This window comes from Ambystoma mexicanum, chromosome 6p, assembly GCF_040938575.1.
Source record: "Ambystoma mexicanum isolate Mex_15411 chromosome 6p, UKY_AmexF1_1, whole genome shotgun sequence".
Classification (NCBI taxonomy): domain Eukaryota; kingdom Metazoa; phylum Chordata; class Amphibia; order Caudata; family Ambystomatidae; genus Ambystoma; species Ambystoma mexicanum.
The window spans coordinates 512,666,150-512,680,747 of record NC_090935.1 but is presented as its reverse complement, the minus strand read 5'-3'; the positions used below and the strand labels follow the sequence as shown (position 1 = coordinate 512,680,747).

At 43.3% G+C, this 14,598-nt stretch overlaps 1 long non-coding RNA gene across 1 annotated transcript in view; it reads left to right on the top strand.

The window, feature by feature from the left end:
* Positions 1-287: 287 nt before the first annotated feature.
* LOC138510942 (uncharacterized) overlaps positions 288-14,598 on the top strand; it is a 1,428,892-nt gene continuing 1,414,581 nt past the window's right edge. Inside the window, exon 1 of the long non-coding RNA XR_011280485.1 lies at positions 288-459. This is a non-coding gene — a long non-coding RNA (uncharacterized lncRNA). The remainder of the gene's footprint in view (positions 460-14,598) is intronic.

Sequence of the window (14,598 nt, the reverse complement as noted above, 5' to 3'; positions counted from 1 at the left end):
TCTGAAATTGATGCTTTGCATTGTTTTGGCTTTGATATCGAACTCTTTAATGACAGGCTCCTTAGGCTGGGGGTGGAGACCAAGGGGGGGGGGACATCTAAAGATACTGACCCGGCCTCACAGCAAAGAATGAATGAGCGGGATATCCCACAGTGTCAAATTAAAGAAACTGATCTTCTGTGGCTTGCTCAGACACTTAGAGATTCACTTGAAAAAATTCATGCCCTAAAAGAAAAGCCATAGATCGTCACTAAACATATCTTTATTTCTTGGAATTCCAGGGGTAATCGAGCACTTCAGCAGACTTCCTCCAGTGCCAAGCTGTTACATGATGCAAGCATATTCTGCCTGCAGAAACCTGGGCTTCGGTCCCGTTGGCATTAGATGGGTTTTTTTGTGCATCAAGTACTCGCTGTAAGAAAATCCACAGGCAGACCGTCAGGAGGCCTACTTATTGCCGTAAGAAACTCTTTACTATTTAAATGTATTAAACTCTTTACGGCTCATAGGGGGTGTATCCCCATGCTCCTAAATTTTTCCCATCCTGATCCTCTCGGTAATCTACTGATCATTAATGTGTACTGTGCCCTGACCTTGAGTTGAATGTATTTATTAAGATGATCGACTGCATCATACAGGAATGTCAAGTCCTATGTAAAATACTTAATATAATTTATTACAGGGGATTTCAACGCTGATGTGGGTCCAGGGAAATTTTGTGCATCTGAAGCACCAGGCACTAACCCTGTAGAATATTGCTCATCTCGGAAAAAAGTACAGGACGCACTGTGGTATCATTTCCTTTCCGATTGGTGTCTTTTTTTCACAAATGAGCTCCTGAGGGCTGACATGGATCATAATACAAATGGGACAGATTGTTCCTCTATTGACTGTTTTTGTAAATATGGCTCTGTATAATATAATTTCAGACTTTGCCATAATACCCACATCTGACAGTGATCATAGACTGCTCACAGTTTCCTTCCTAGCGCTCCAAGCTCCCTGCAGGAGGACTTTTGAGCAATCGTTGGAGCTGAATGAAGCATGCAACAGGATTAACTGGCATTGTAACAATATCTTGAAAGTAAATAAGGCCTTTTTGCAAGATTTCAAAAGGAATGGTTTTGAGGCAAAATGGATAATTTACACGCATGATGACTTTGAGAGGTATGTAAAGGTATCATTCTGGGACCACTGGGTATCAAGAGAATCACGGCAGCGTGACACTCTCACGTGCATGTTTTTAATCCATCTATGCACAAACTCAATCAAGAAAGATAGGAATCGTGAGATTTGTTTATTACTAAAAATGCCTGGTATCCATCTACTAAGTGGTGGCATAAAGAGGGTAAAAAATAAATGGATAACTAGAGCTCGAATCCTTGAACAGAAGGATGGCGAAAACATGTTGCAGGCTCTTTCCCAGATTAATTCTCTGAACCTTTGGTCACTAATAAACAAAAGAGAGGATGCTCAACTTAGAGCACAAACGGTATGTATCTCATCTGAGGCATGGGAACGGCATTTTGGCACACACTATAGTTCCCCTGACGCTAAATGGAAGGTTCTGCATGATATTGTGACATGCCAATGGACTATTCCCTTTTTATTGACCGATATTCAGAGAATGATAAACTCGTTTGTTCTGCATCGTGGGCTCCTGGACCCAATTTGCTCGCTAATGCAGTATTTAAGGGTAATCCAAATGTGTGGGCAGGGATCTTGTTCTTCCTATTTAAAGACATTATATCTACAAAAATATTTCTGAAGAGCTGGCATTTGTCTTATATAGTGCCCATCTATAAAAATGGGTGACAGGTCTGCCCCTTCCAGTTACAGACCAATTGCTCTGCTGGATGCAGACTCTAAAATGTTTGCCTCTCTTATTTTGGAACATATAAAGGACTGGAAAGGGGCTAACAGGATCCTTTCACCCTTCCAATTTGGATTTAGAAAGTATGTGGGCACGGATGCAGGGGGTCTTTTGATAAACATTATGCAGAACCAGGCTTGGATTGCAGGAAGTACCCCCATTTATTTGGCATAGATTGACCTAACGTCTGGGTTCGATCTAGTGAATCGTACCAAACTTTGGGGGAAACCATATGCAATGGCTATGCCTGTGCCGCTGTTATCTATACTTTACCATCTCCACCTAAAATCAACAATAAAGGTGCATTTGAACATGTATGGCTCCCTGTCAGAAGAAATCAATGCCAGTAATGGCCTCAGACAGGGTTGCATTTTTGCGCCAACGGTTTTCAATTTGTATCTCTCTGATGTGGGCCCCCACTTGGAAGGTTCCTCTTTCGCAGCTCCCAAAGTAGAGGAAGTCAAGGCCCTTTGGACTGCATACGCAGACAATGTTATTCTGTATGACCACACTCCCATCGGACTGCAACGTCTCCTGTCGTCCTCTAAGAACTACAATCAGTTTAACTCATTAGTAATCAATCATATTGCGCCTAAGCCATCGGAAAAGCCCCATTAGGTTTTCATGGTCTCTTGATCATGTGAAGCTTACAGGGTGTCGCTCCTTTAGATATCTGGGATTTCCCATCTCTGAGGACCTAAAAAGGGCAAACTTCAGAGAATATCTGGAAAAGAAAATCAGTCGTCTGAGTTGCGTAAGAAAGACAATAAGTATTGGAAATGTTCTCTACTACCATGTCTTCATTTGTATAGACACAAAAATGTGGCTCAGTTTAGCTACGCCTTGAATTCAGTCTGCTTTGGTGCAGAAAAGAAATAGTTAAATATGAGGCCAGACTGTCAAGATCCATCGTTTGGTGCCTACCCAAATGTGTACCTCTGGCAGCAATTCGATATGAATTGGGGCTATTTTCCATATCATCTATAATCGAATGGAGAAGAGCGGTACTATACAGGAAGTTGTTGGTAGCATAAAGAGGGTTGTTCAGCTTCGGTTACATTGCTGTATGAGGACACACAAAAACACAAAAAGGCTCTTTTCAGAGTCACCACTTCCTCACAGAGAAAAGTGCAATGGTTCTGACAGAGCAGCACTACAAATATTTTAGAGGTCCTCGGACAGTCTGTGGACTTCTAAAAATGCACAGGGCCCTGCAGTATTTTTGGTTTGTGTTGGATTATATTTTTTGTTTTTTTTTAAACACGACACACAAGGAAAGGAGGGTAAGGAAGGGACACCAACCACAGGGATAAGAAAGGGCAGGTGGAGAGAGGAAGATGAAGGGTTGGCCTTATTCAGGTAGGTAGCAGTCCTTCTCATGCTCCTTGACCACAGTCTCGAAAGCACTTTGAAGGTTCTCCCCCCTGCAGAGTACTGCGTCACAGCACATGCACAATACTGTGACCTTCAAAAGGTAAGGATCAACAGTATCACGTATGGCCTGCAAGGCAGCTGGAGGGATGCGCTGCCCCACAGGAGTGCCTCTTGTGGTGGCAGGAGCAGAAACGGAGGATGCTTCTGGGGAACTCAACCTACTTCATTTATCGCAAGGTACAACCTTACGAATAGCCCCACCGTGGAACGACTTTAGGAGTCGCTTCATTGAGGTAATACCATAGCTGTACAAACCTGCTTTCCCATGACTCAGCAACCCCTTGCACTGATTGCAGGTCACCTTGTTTGCACGTGCTTTTGGTACTCCATCATGAGTGGTAAATAACCTCCACACCCAAGAATCACGGTGAGCACTAGTAGTAGGGACTTTCACTACCTCATCCTCTTCATCCCCTTCATCCCTCTCCTCTGTATCCTCACGCCTGTTCTCCTCTGCAGGCCCTTGGGGAAGTGTTGGTGGTGGAGGGGATGGGGGTGGATTTGAGACAGCAGTAGCACCAGAAGCAGGCATGGATGCCATTAGGACAGCGGTTTTAAAAAGCAAGAGCAATCCAATGCAACAAGGAGCAGTCTCTGTCCTGGAAGCCCAAAAACAGAATAAGGAGCAGCTCTGGGGTGTGGGGTGTGGCCTTTTATAGGGGTGCTGGGGCATGCTTCGTGGACACCCACACTGGCTGCGAACGCTTCGAATACCAAGAAAGGGCTCAAAAAGTTCCAAAAAGAACGTAGATCGCCAGGGACATGGTTTGGGACATTTGCAAGGGTGAAGTTTCCCAGGAAAATATCTTGTATTGCCCAAAAAAAAACACTTTTTAGGTGTCTGGGGGCCCGGATAGTGTTAGTGACGCTTAGCACGGGTGCGGTCACATGATGACGTTGTGGACACGTTTGCAAATGGGAAGACTGTCCGTAGGACACCAAATGCACGGGGTCAGGCCTACGCATGCGTGCGGTTGTTCTACGGATAATGTTCCAATGCCCAAACTAATTAAAAGTGCAACACACGTGCGGGGAACAGTTTCGGACAGGCACGATGTTCATAGGGGCCAAGGGTGTGATACGCATGCGCACGGGTGTTCTACGGACAGTGTTCTGGACCTCGAACAAAATAAATGTCTGTCACAACTTTGCAGACGGGTTATATGCTCTACGGACATATTCATTCTGGTTGCGGACAATGCGAACGGGGAAATGCTCTTAGGATGCTTTGATTTGCATAGTTTCGAACATGCGGACGCCTTTAGTGTTCTGTGGAGACCCCCATTTTGACTACGGACATCTCGAACAGGTACAGTATCCTTAGGACCCATCTTTTTGGTTAATTGCGGACAGGCAGACATCTTGTGTGTCCTAAGGACACCTGCATTTTGATTGCGAACAGTACGAACAGGTATAGTGTCCTTAGGACAGCCCAATTTTGGCTAATTACTGACCTCCTGGACACCTATGCTGTCTGCGGACACCCTAACTGCCTTTTAAAAAAAATATAGGACACAGAGGAATATGGTAATATAACACTTAATATTTTATTATTGCATAAAAGAATAAAAATTATGAAAGATGGGGAAGCAGAAACTGAAACAAATACAGGGCAATTAGGAGTTTCGTACATGATGGGTGGTAGGGGAGGAAGGGATTGAAATCTCGTAACGTTTTTCTTGCTGGGGAGTTTTTGGGGATGGTTGGTTGGGACATGGAGAAGGGGTACAGGTACATGTGGGACAGTGATCAATGCATTGCTTAATGCACTACGTACTTCATGATGTTTATTCCAATGATCCTTGATACTTTTTTAACAACATTACAATAAGAATCCCTTGTACAGACCTTTCATTAAAAGTAAATGCACAGGTGATGTCATCAGTGATTTCATCAATGACATTTGTGATGTCACCTCTGGGTGTTAGTCTTAGCAGTGCACGGTTGTGGCGTGAGCTATGGTTGCTTACGTTACCATAGCTGGCGAATTTCAGGTTTATTTTCGGTTTTACTTGGAACCATAACGTCCCTTTAACAACGTTTTTTTCACTGAATTTCATAGGTTTTTAGTAGCGCAACTTAACCATTACATCCCTTTAACAAAGTTTTTTTTTTTACTGAATGCAGTATAAAGTCTAATACTGTTTGAGGGGTAATCTCGGTGGACAACATTTGTGAAAAGTAACATGTCGAGTGAGATATATGTTTTTTTTAAAGCACACCGTCTTTTATATTCTATCCCTCCTAACCATTTGTCTTAGTGAATGCTTGGCCAAATCGGTTTTGGTCAAAAATCACATCTCCCAAAATACGTTTCAACATTTGTAAGTGATTCAACAGTTTAAACAGTTCAGGGAAGTTCAAGAAAATAACAAAGTTTAGTTTCAAGGCTATGAACAAGCAGATGTTCTTCATGAGAGTTGTTATGCAATTACAAATTTTCATGTATCATTTTGGAAAGTTCGTTTCAGAAACCAGTCTTTCAAAAACATAAATGAAAGAGTTCATGTATGTCATCAATTAGACCAACGGCCAAAGAGAACACCTCTTTGCACTATCACCCTATTTCTTTTGGTGAATAGAGGACAAATTATGGTGTTAGGACCATAGCTATTGTAGGAGCATTGTAAAGTTAAATGAATAAAGAACGCAAGGTCCAGCTAAACAAGGTTTGTGATGCCTGTTAGTGCATGAGTGGGGGATAGTGGTTTCACAAAGCCTGCTGAACCAGGGCCTGATTTTCATGGAGCCTTGCTGCTCTTTTTGTGACTTTTTTTAAGACACTTTTACGATTGTGATCAATGTTGACCCATCGCAAAAAGTGTGTTTTGAAAGTGGTGCAATGCAAAGATACATGCTTTGTGTTGTATCATCAACATGCAAGGCAGTGGGCCATGGTGTCTCATGGCAGCCATCGGCCCATTATTTTAGCACTGCACATGAAGTGTTATTAAGTTCTGCACACATAATAAGGCTGGTAAATAGGTGCTTTTGTACAAGACGCATAAGCTCCCATAAGGTGTGTGTGTATATGTGCGTATATATAGTATTGAGAAAGAAATTAATGAATGCAGTGCCACGGCTTGGACATGAGTCTGTCATGTCAGATTGTAGTGTAGAATACTTGCTGCATCATCTATAAGGCAGTCGCCCCCAAGTCACTCGGCTACTAAGTAGAGAAACTCTGCATCTCCGGTTGGACAGCGCACCACCAGAGGCCAGGACACATGCAGACTTGAAATCTGCCGCTGCAAAACGAGCCTTCTCTGCCTACGCCCCAAGACCATGGAAGCTCCTCCCCGTAGGCATCAGACTCGACCCAGGCTCCTACAATTCAGAAAAGAACTCAAGACCCACCTCTTCAATGAGTCTCTCTTCCTCAACACCTAGGCCATCACATCACCCCTTGCGCCACCTGACTTACTAGACCCCAACCGGACCTCTCCTCCCCACCACCCAGTACAGCTGTTCCACCTCCTCAGTCCCCCCTCTATCCTACCTCCAGCTGTATATCTATTCTGTTGTTACCAGTGAAAATCGCACAGTTATGCATTTGTAATGTTGCCCAACTCTGTAAAGCGCTCCTTTATGTATCTGTATTGTTTATAACCTCTGTAAACTGCTCCGTTGCTTCTCGAGCGGCAGGTAGAAAACTACGAGCAGAGACGCCGCCACTTGAACCACCCAAGCACGGAGCAAGGGCTTCATGAAAAATGGGCCCACAGTCTTTGGGGCACTAGACCCTGTGCTAAAGGAGCTGTGGGTAGAACACTCGGTGCATTCCTTTTGTAATAAGGTCTCAGAAATCTCTGCCTACACCCATTCTTTAGATATGAACTTAAGTATACAACATAAAGCTCAAGACCAGGTCAGATCTTGAGAATGGTTACAGAGAATTCTGTTTGTTTAAGTGTGTCTTGTATTACTTGCACAATTTAAGTAGAACCCTGCTTCCTATTACTCTTGGGTGGGACAGCTCAGTATGTTGGCGCATCCGCTGCAGACATCGATGCCACCAGTTTGAATGGCGGAAATGGGGACCTGCAGATATGGATGTGCTACAAGTTAGAATGAAGGAAGTGGGTTCCTTCATTGAAACTTTCACTTTTCTGATAAAAATAACTCTTGCTGCAACAGCAAACAATTCATTTCTTGTTTGTGCAGTGGAATAGATAGACCTGTTAGCATAACACAAAAGTAATATCCGAACTCTACCTTTAACCCTTCTAAAGTTCGAACATGTGTGTCTGCCGCCATTCTTCTACCCACTGCTCTAGGTGGGCTTTTGGGACCAGCAAAGTACCTCAAAGTTGTGGATTGTAGAAGGGCCATGAAGATTTGAGGGGCAGTTTCTAAGGCTCTGACCATCTTGCAAACGTCTCGGGTCTCTTTTTCGTAGGCTGGATCCTTCCAACATGCGACCAAAAACCATCACCAGATTTAACCAGAAAAACATGACCGAAAACAAGAAAAAAAGCAGCAAAACATGACCATAAGATTGCTTTTCTCACAGTTTATATATTCCTGCGGGCTTCTGCTCGATATAAATAAACAAATAAAATAAATAATATACATTTGTCAGAAATTATGTAATTTATTTTGACTAAGAAAACACAGGATATGAACCAGGATACAATATTGAATAGTTAAAGCGAGAAAACATTTTCTGATGGCGATTTATGTATAACAATGTTATTCGAGGTTGAAATCTCTCTCCAATATTGAATTACTTGAGTCAGTGCATATTCATCGTACTGTTCTGCGCATAAAATGTGTCAGCTGGCTTATGCCTATTAGTAAACTAAGAATTTAATTGCCCAATAAAATGAAACGGTCAAAGCACTAAAAACGAATGCTCCACCACTGTGTGAAGTCCAATGGGGGCTGCCCAGGACTTGGGCACTGCGCACGGCGTCTCCCTCAGTCAGATGTGGGCACGGGGTAACGGGCACAACCTTCTTTATTCACCAACAGCTCCCAAGCAACCCTTTGCCATGTTTCCACTACTTCACTTCCCATCCCACTCCCGAGGTCCCGCCCGCACCAGTGATGACAATTCTCAGCTTTTCCCGATGCTACACACTGCACTTAAATAATGACGGAAGTAGCCCGAAGCTAGGAAAGCAAAGCCAGGCTCACCCATGCTTGCTCAGAAAATCTCACAATTCGTGCCTGATGCAGCCCAACTCTCTGCAGCGCTTGAGCAGTATAGCAGTCCTTCAAGGCACAGGAGCACCCCATAGCGCAACATGCCATGCTAGTTAGTGCACGTTGCCTTTACCAGCACATACTTCATTTGGCAATCAGTGGCACTCGAGGCTGGCAATGCGAAAAACAGCAGAAAACCCGTGCCCCAAACCCCCACATGTCTATGTGGCATGGACGGGGCGATATGTAGAGTCCAGATTTAGTGTTACAGCCTCCATCAGTGAGCAGGAATTCCCTATGGCTGCTTGGATGGGAAATTAAACATAAACCACTCAAAAGCCTTCCTATTTTTTAAACTTTGTTTCGGATTCATGAAAGCAGATCAAAGGTCTAAAATGCCCAAAATTGCCCTCCTGATGGTAAAATAGTTTGGACCCGTATTTTTCATTTTCTTATTGAGATCATTTTGGAGTCTTAGACTGGAACATTTATTAGAAAGTAGGATCTGTAAAATTATTCCTGCAAGTCTCATGTTTGAAATTTTTCCTATAAAAATGCATTTCCTAACCTAGTCCTTCCCAGATAAAAAAACGAAATGGTCTGGTCGGCTGGGCTGAGGCCATTTCCACTAGAGGAATTTAATTGGATTTTCTTTTGAGTAGCGTGTGTGAGTGCATGTTGAAGCATACGGCCAATATATATTCAAATGTTAAAGCTATAAAAATAAACCACTCCCGTTTCTATATGCTCTGGCCTGTGCATATACTGAGTGGGCTCATCATACTAATTACATAGATTAAGAGCCTCTGCAGGCTTCCTCTAAAGAGAGAGGGGTCTTGAAGGAATGTCAGTGAGCTGGTGAATTGGAGAAAAGGCAATACCAAATCAAAATAAGCATTGGCAATGCCGATAGTTTTGGCGTTTACTGCTGTTCTTAGCGTTTTGCATTTATGGGCACCAGGGTGCAAGGAGGAGAATGTAAATCACAGAGACGACTATTCTTGGCCCCGAGCTGCTGCGCCGGACAGCCTGCAGATGTCCGCCCAGCCTCGCTTGCTGAACTGCCTGCCGACTGGTACCCGCAGCTGTCTCCTGACACTAACTGTCTCAAGTTAACAATGGGGTCCTGGAAGTCCCTCTGCCAGACATTAGTCCTGGTTACGAGAGACTTACCTAGAGTCTTCAGCTCACTATCTTTCACAGAGAAGAAACATCCCAAACATATCAGTCTTTGGCCTGCCCAGGGGCAGTCCAGCACCGAAATGCTAGGCAATTCTCCTCTGAACAAGAGTACCAACAGCAACCCCAGACACATGTTTCGGTCTGGTTGGACCTCAACAGTAGGGTGGAGCTGTGCCTCTCTAAGAATAGCGAGAAAGGGGTCCATGTCTGGATTCCCCATGTAACTTAGGGTGAGACGCAAAGTTACTTAAATATGCAAATTAACAAGGCACAGCTCCACCCTACTGATGAGTTCCAACTAGACCAGGACCGGGGGAGCCAGGGGCGTGGTTGGGCCTGTGCCCTAACATGCCACTCTGTCTCTCTACTCTTCTCCAGCCTGCTTCCACAGTTCCTCAGGTGGTGAGAATTCTCAGCAACAACAAAGCCTCTTCATCCACAGCTACTACGGTGTGCTGCCCAGAAAGGCAGAGCCTTGTTCAAGACATTGCCCTAGTCGAGACATTGCCCCGGTCAACACTCTGGCAGCTTCCATTTTTCTTTTTTCTCTGCTTGTTTTGGGGAGTGGAAATCATGGTCCATAATCAGAAGGCTGATAAAATCTATAGCACTCCTGGGCAATGCTGGAGATTAAGTTCCTCATCCCTCCTTTACATGCTCAACATCGTTGGAGCCGGGGGCAATTAAGTAGGATGTTCCTGGGGCCTGATCCCTCGTATTGCACAGGGTTTCAGATGCCATTGCTTAAATAGTGCATAAGATGCAATGTTCCCGCTAATTTGTTTTCTCCGAGTTCAGAAATGGTTGGCTTGCGTGTTCACATTTGTTTCCATGTACGCAACCGATTACGATGGCAAGGCCCTTCTTAGCCACTTTGTGTACATGTGTAGTCAGTGAGCTGTCATCTCTGAAATGTTTGGGGGGAAATGTCCCATTCCTGGATGACTGCAATTCTTTACACTGTGCAAAATGTGCATATTACAGCACTTTTTCCAAAGATATAGGCTTAAAAAAAATATATATATTTTATGTATGATTAAAAATAGAACTCATTGAAGTCCAAACCTTCAAGATGTACCACAGTACTGTGAGAGATCTGAAGGTGTCCCCCTAGCTAATCCCCAGGGATCTGTCATCAAAGTGGCCAGGCCACGTCCATCACTATTGGATCCAGTTCCTGGGGGTGGACCAGTGAGGGAGAATCACCTGGATGGGGGATCCTTTGGGAGTGGGACACCGATGGGTGAGAAGCGGTATCCCTCTTCTTTCAATAACTTTTCCCCATCCTACCATGTAGGACATTCAAAAACATTGTCTCCCCCTTTTCGGACAGAAACACTTTTGCACAACACGAAAGACAACAGACTAACACCCAAGCCATTTACCTGACATGTCCCAAGAAACAATGTGTTGACAAATGTGAACCCGGCAGAGGGATGCCATCGGGGACTGTTTAAAAAGACATTAAGATTTGTGAAGGAGAGAAAAGCCATAGTGAACCTAGCGGGGGGAGGCTGAGATTCGAGTGGGGTCTTTGCCCAGAAGAGGGGGACCCAACGGTGAGAAATCAACACTGCAAGTACAAAAACAAACCAAACCTTTTATTTTGTTTTACTGAGACATTGGGCCCTTGAAGGTAAGAGACTTTCGAAAGTAAAGAGACTTGTCCCTCGATAACCTGATAGCCAAAATGGAACTATCGACTCGTGCTGGGAAGGCTCGAGAGTGTGCTGCGCTCAGGAGACCCACCTTATCCCGTGCTCAAAACATGGGTAAGGGAAACCCCTGGCAATCACAATCTGACATATTATTTGTGGACACTTCTTTCTTTTGAAAACCCTAACCCACACTCTTTCTATATTGGCTGTAAGGACTGGCAACGGTGGTCGGTCAAAATATCAAAAAAAAATCTCGAATGACAAAAAGGTCGGAAAAATAAATTAAAAAAAAAGTCAAATTTCTCTTTTTTTAATTATATATTTATTTTGGGGTCCGGGATTTTAAAAAAAATGGTTAAAAAAAAAAAATTAAAAGGGGGATTGGGGTGGGACGGGAACCCCCCCCATTTCGAATAAAAAACATCATAAAAAATAATGCGACTTTTTTTTTTTTCGGCCTTTTTTTTCGAGATTTTTTTTTTCAAGATTTTTTTTTTTCGGTCTTATGACCATAAACCACTGGCAACAGGTTTTTTCTTAGTATAGCCCCTTTTATTTTTGACCAGACGCCACAAGGACTGCCTTATTGTTATTTAATGGACAAAGCTTGCTCCCATCTTAGGTTTAGGTCAGGCATTTTTCCGCCCTGTATTTATTGTTCAATAAACACCCTTGAACAGTGATCACTTGTGGCTGTCTTTACTATTGTCACCAAGAGGTTCTTACATATGGTGTCCGAGTGGAATGTGACTCAATTGAAACTAATTGGGGAACCCTACAATTTAAAAAACGTAGAGCCTCTAACCCTTCCATCGCCACCAAGGAATCAATAGGGTTTGATATGTGAAGCAACAGAGAAGCTCTTATCCACCCCTGGGTAAAGAGGAATGATTTCTACGGACTGGGTTTTCATACCCCCTCCGGGGTGCTACATATGATTAGCCCTGAAATCTGGCTTCGCGTGGAAGTTAGGGTTAGATGTCCTAGCAGGCGTTATTGATCCCGACTTAGAAGTGAAGGTTCTTTTACAAAATCATGATGAAGTCTCTTTTGAGGTACATAGGGGAGATCAAATTGCCCAGGGCATTTTGGAAGAGCTCTATTTCCTCCATTTAAACAAAGCAAGCCAGATAAAACAGAAAGATGTAACTTAGGCTTTGGGGAAGCGTATACATCTCTAAACGTCAAAGAAAGGAAAGGGGAATAAACCACCATATATCCTGACTTAGCCTTTGCCAAGCAAAATGACCCAGCTCTTGCCGAAGCTTTCTTACAAGCAATTCTGGAAAAAGGCATAGTGAAGGGAGGTCCCTTTTTCTTCCTAAAGCAAGGGTTACTCTACAGAAGAGAAACCTCCACAGAAAGTTTGATATAAATCTAGTTGGTGATACCCATGAGCCACCAAAAGGTTCTGCTAGAGATCGTGCATTCCCACATTACCATGGCACATTTAGGACATGTTTAAACCCAGGCACACATTAATGGGACGTTTTACTGGCCAGGTATCTATGCCGATATAAAAACGTTCATCCAGACGTGCAAAATCTGCCAAAAGACAAGCATGCACATCCCATTGTCTGCCCCTCTGAACCTGTTGCTGATCATAGAAATCCCCTTTTCGAGAATTGGTAAGGATATAATAGGACTGCTAGAGACATCTAAATTGGGCAATAAATATGTCTGGTGATCGTAGATTATGCGACCTGATATCCCGAGGCATCCCCAATGCGAAACACCACTCAGCAGATCCTTAAACATCTTCTACTGTATTTCTCTAGGGCCGGCTTTCCCAAGGGAATACTAACTGATCAAGGTTCCAATTTTATGAATAGGTTTATGGGCGAAGTAAAAGAGCTACTCCACATTACCACCTTGCAAACTTCTGTGTACCATCCCCAGACCGTTGGTTTGGTGGAAAGATTCAATAAGACTCTGAAACTAATTTTATGGACAGAGTGATCACATGGTCAATATTTGCCTTGAGGAAAACCCCCTAGGCTTCCACAGGTTTTTCTCCCTTTCAGTTACTCTATAGAAGAGAATCCAGAAATGTCCTGGACATTTCCGGGAAACCTGGGATGAACGAGAGGAGGCCCCATTCCAATCTCACAAACCACCACTAGAATGCAAGAACACATGAAGTTAGTTCAGGACTTAGTTTGCACTCATATGGGAAAGGCCCAGAGCCAGCAAAGGGCCAATTATGATTTAAAATAAAGATAAGATCATTCTGGTACTGGTCCTCCTACCCACTCCAGAAAACAAACTTGTCTCCAAGTGGCATAGACCTTGTGGATAATGGAATGGATGGGAACCTGCACATAAAAGGTAGCCCAACCAGACAGAAAGCTGAAAGTTCACTTGTATCACATAAACCTCCTGAAGGAGTGGAAAGAGAACCCATCAGCCACCAATGCCAAAGCCTATACCCAATGAAACTCTGAAAACATGAAAAGGATGCAGATTGTCTGAAAAGCACTCTAGCTGCCTCAATGTCAGTTGCCCATATGCTATAATATGCCATATGCTATGTGTGAGGGTGTCCAGCCAAAGGATCGAAAATAAAGGATCGAATGCCCTTTTTTTCGAATCCAAAAGGACCGAAAAAAATGGGTTGAGTGCTTTTTTTATTTATTTATTTATATATTTTTTGGTTTAGTATGCAAAAAAAGATTTCTTTTGAAAAAGAAAACAGGGGGTTGGGGGAACCCCCCCACAAAAAAAGAAAAAAAAAATGCAACCCTTTTTTTCAGTCCTTTTGGCGTCGAAAAAAAGGCATTTGATCCTTTTGTTTTAGATCCTATCACCTATAACCATGTGCGAGTAATGCCAGGCATATCCCATACCCATTATCCCTTGCAGGCCAGGTAAATGATATTGCAATGTTGCTCTCAACTGTTAAGGTCATGTTAGCAGTGCTAAAGTAGGATAGGCTAAGCATGACATTTCCCTACTCAAAATCCTTCAAGGGCAAATTAATACTTATTTGAGTTTTATAATGTGTTAACTTGCAAGGGTATTGCTTCAAAGTGCCTGCGTGACATCTGTACACAGAATGGGATGAGGTTACACATCCAAGTAGCCTGCTAATTTACAGTCAGCTGATATTTCAGTTAACAGTTGGATTAAATATTGTGGGTGACGCTTTTGCTAAGGTACGATGAGTAACAGAAATTGCTGATTGAAAGTTGTCCATATTCCAACAAACCTAAAACATGTGGATGTAGGTGCAAACCTGGTAACCTTTATCAGAGCCATGGTACGCAGATTTAAAGTTGTTTGTTAATAGCGAAAGGTGGCCTG